Source organism: Oncorhynchus gorbuscha, unplaced genomic scaffold (genome assembly GCF_021184085.1).
Source record: "Oncorhynchus gorbuscha isolate QuinsamMale2020 ecotype Even-year unplaced genomic scaffold, OgorEven_v1.0 Un_scaffold_968, whole genome shotgun sequence".
In the NCBI taxonomy this organism is placed as follows: domain Eukaryota; kingdom Metazoa; phylum Chordata; class Actinopteri; order Salmoniformes; family Salmonidae; genus Oncorhynchus; species Oncorhynchus gorbuscha.
In genome coordinates this window covers 86,314-90,476 of record NW_025745899.1, presented here as the reverse complement: position 1 = coordinate 90,476, position 4,163 = coordinate 86,314, and positions in this window count along the sequence as shown.

Sequence of the window (4,163 nt, the reverse complement as noted above, 5' to 3'; positions counted from 1 at the left end):
GAGAGGAGGGCTGGTGTTCCCAGATAGGGAGGAGGAGAAGGCTGGTGTTCCCTGATATGGAGGAGGAGATGGGCTGGTGTTCCTGATATGTTCCCTGATATGGAGGAGGAAAAGGCTGGTGTTCCTGATATGGAGGAGGAGAAGGCTGGTGTTCCCTGATATGGAGGAGCGGGCTGGTGTTCCTTGATATGGAGGAGGAGAAGGCTGGTGTTCCCTGATATGGAGGAGGAGAGGAGGCTGGTGTTCCTGATATGGAGGAGGAGAAGGCTGGTGTTCCCAGATATGGAGGAGGAGAAGGCTGGTGTTCCCTGATATGGAGGAGGAGAAGGCTGGTGTTCCCCTGGTGTTCCCTGATATGGAGGAGGAGAAGGCTGGTGTTCCCTGATATGGAGGAGGAGAAGGCTGGTGTTCCCTGATATGGAGGAGGAGAAGGCTGGTGTTCCCTGATATGGAGGAGGAGAAGGCTGGTGTTCCCTGATATGGAGGAGCATGGTGTTCCTTGATATGGAGGAGAAGGCTGGTGTTCCCTGATATGGAGGAGGAGAAGGCTGGTGTTCCCTGATATGGAGGAGTTCCTGAGGAGGAGGCTGGTGTTCCTGTATGGAGGAGGAGAAGGCTGGTGTTCCTGATATGGAGGAGGAGAGTGTTCCCTGATATGGAGTTCAACCTTCCCAAGTTCTCTCACGTCACCCCGCTCCTCCGTTCTCTCCCTGGCTTCCAGTTGAAGCTCGCATCCGCTACAAGACCATGGTGCTTGCCTACGGAGCTGTGAGGGGAACGGCACCTCAGTACCTCCAGGCTCTGATCAGGCCCTACACCCAAACAAGGGCACTGCGTTCATCCACCTCTGGCCTGCTCGCCTCCCTACCACTGAGGAAGTACAGCTCCCGCTCAGCCCAGTCAAAACTGTTTGCTGCCCTGGCCCCCCAATGGTGGAACAAACTCCCACACGACGCCAGGACAGCGGAGTCAATCACCACCTTCCGGAGACACCTGAAACCCCACCTCTTTAAGGAATACCTAGGATAGGATAAGTATCCCTCTCACCCCCCCTTAAGTTTTAGATGCACTATTGTAAAGTGATTGTTCCACTGGATGTCATAAGGTGAATGCACCAATTTGTAAGTCGCTCTGGATAAGAGCGTCTGCTAAATGACTTAAATGTAATGTAAATGTAAATGATATGGAGGAGAAGGCTGGTGTTCCCTGATATGGAGGAGGAGAAGGCTGGTGTTCCCTGATATGGAGGAGGAAAAGGCTGGTGTTCCCTGATATGGAGGAGAAGGCTGGTGTTCCTGAGGAGAGGCTGGTGTTCCCTGATATGGAGGAGGAGAAGGCTGGTGTTCCTGATATGGAGGAGGAGAAGGCTGGTGTTCCCTGATATGGAGGAGGAGAAGGCTGGTGTTCCCAGATATGGAGGAGCGGGCTGGTGTTCCTGATATGGAGGAGGAGAAGGCTGGTGTTCCCTGATATGGAGGAGGAGAAGGCTGGTGTTCCCAGATATGGAGGAGCGGGCTGGTGTTCCTGATATGGAGGAGCGGGCTGGTGTTCCTGATATGGAGGAGCGGGCTGGTGTTCCTGATATGGAGGAGGAGAAGGCTGGTGTTTCCAGATATGGAGGAGGAGCTAATGTGTTGACTTGTCATTTTGTTTTACCTGTTTGTTACCTGTTCTGATTTGCTCCTGAGGCGGTGAACTGCTGCACCCTCTATAGTTATTATTCTGATGTAAAATACATTTGATTGATTGTTTTCTGTGCTGGATGCTGTGTATTCACTAACTGTCTGAGTGATGGGACATTTGTGTAGTATCTGTAACATATTTTGGTATGTATTTAATCTGCATCTTTAAACCTCTTAAAGTGTCTATCAGTTGTAGAAACAATACAGTGTCACCTTGTTCCTATTTTGATAAAAAGCTGAGTGCTGGAGAAATGTAACCACTCTCAAATTCATAGACAGAGCTTAGAGGCAAGGACTGACCAATAGAGGCAAGGGCTGACCAATAGAGGCAAGGGCTGACCAATAGAGGCAAGGACTGACCAATAGAGGCAAGGACTGACCAATAGAGGCAAGGACTGACCAATAGAGGCAAGGACTGACCAATAGAGGCAAGGACTGACCAATAGAGGCAAGGACTGACCAATAGAGGCAAAATAGAGGCAAGGACTGACCAATAGAGGCAAGAACTGACCATTAAGAGGCAAGGACTGACCAATAAGAGGCAAGGACTGACCAATAAGAGGCAAGGACTGACCAATAAGAGGCAAGGACTGACCAATAAGAGGCAAGGACTGACCAATAAGGTAAGGACTGACCAATAGAGGCAAGGACTGACCAATAGAGGCAAGGACTGACCAATAGAGGCAAGGACTGACCAATAGAGGCAAGGACTGACCAATAGAAGCAAGGACTGACCAAAAGAGGCAAGGACTGTCCAAAAGAGGCAAGGACTGACCAATAGAGGCAAGGACTGACCAATAGAGGCAAGGACTGACCAATAGAAGCAAGGACTGACCAAAAGAGGCAAGGACTGTCCAAAAGAGGCAAGGACTGACCAATAAGAGGCAATGACTGACCAATAGAAGCAAGGACTGACCAAAAGAGGCAATGACTGACCAATAGAAGCAAGGACTGACCAAAAGAGGCAAGGACTGACCAAAAGAGGCAAGGACTGACCAATAGAAGCAAGGACTGACCAAAAGAGGCAAGGACTGACCAATAAGAGGCAAGGACTGACCAATAAGAGGCAAGGACTGACCAATAAGAGGCAAGGACTGACCAATAAAAGGTAAGGACTGACCAATAAGAGGAAAGGACTGACCATCCATGAGATCAACATTCTAATCCTGTTTCTAGGATTTGTTTCCACAACCATGTAGCCAGTTTCGCTTTGGATAAAAGGCATCTGCTAAATGGTATATATTGTTAAAAGCCTACTTTGACAACTTGCTGTCCAGTGTAGGTACCATTCATTTCCACTAGATGGCAGCCACAGTTAGTTGAAGTCACTACTCTCGCGACAGAGACACGGGATTAGTGCGCGTTGAAAGTAGTTTTGTCTCCAAAGCCAAGTTTATCTGGTTACGCTTGAACCTGTTGTTATAGCGGACAAGCTAACGAATACTATTTTTTTTTACATAAGGCGCAGGCATTAAGTCTATGTCTTGAACAAAACTACGGCAGGCTAGATTTACTAAATTAACTGTTATTCAAACTCAAACCCACTATGTTAAATTCCTTTGATTCTGGGTATTGCGCGCTTCATAGATGAGAGGATACGCAGGGAAGACGCACCGTATACCCCCTTCTCCGATAAACTGCCAGCCGGTACGCCCTGCAAACAAAATCACAACACAAAATTTAGTCTGATACCCAAACTAAATCACAATGTATTTATAATGAGCACGTCCCATTATTTGGTTAGAATGAGATTTTATTTAATCATGATGCTGTTTTGCGATTCCAATCTCCGGTCGTCGAATCACAAAAGGGTGACTGTGTTACCAGGATGACAAAACAGCACTGGTGACAATGTTTTTGCGGTTTGTAGTGAAATACTTGTGAAAAACAACTTTCTAGTTCTGTATTAAAATATGTAGCCCTTTGGAACCAGAGGACGATGCCCATCCACCAACGTAGAAATAGAAACAGAACCTCTTCTTAGACTGGATTTCAATGAGAATGACATATCTATAACACATATTTGTTAATTTAGTTGTTGCGACCCCCCCCCCCACAAAAAAGTGCCATTCCAGCTTTTGTCTTTCCTTAAACTGCGTTTACCCCCCCACTCTCGTCAGCAGCAGAGAAAGCGGATGTGACGTATAATCTAGTGGACGAGGTGTTTCTCCAATCGTCATCAATAACACCCAGTCAGACACTTCGGGAGTTTTCTAGCCGAAACCAAACCGAAACATTTTCAGCTCTTGAGACGCTTTCAGTGTATATTATTCACTGTGTTTTAAAACAAATTTCGGTTGTATATAGATAGTTACCCCCCTCTCCCCTCCATTTAATTTAATATGTACGTTACTAATCAGTAAGCTGAATAGCTAAAATAGCCTGGCACTAGGCTAGTCGCACATGTTAACTAGCTATTGTATTTATTTCACCAGGTAGTTAGCTAACATCCCCAAACATGAGCTCACTAAACTTCTCTCC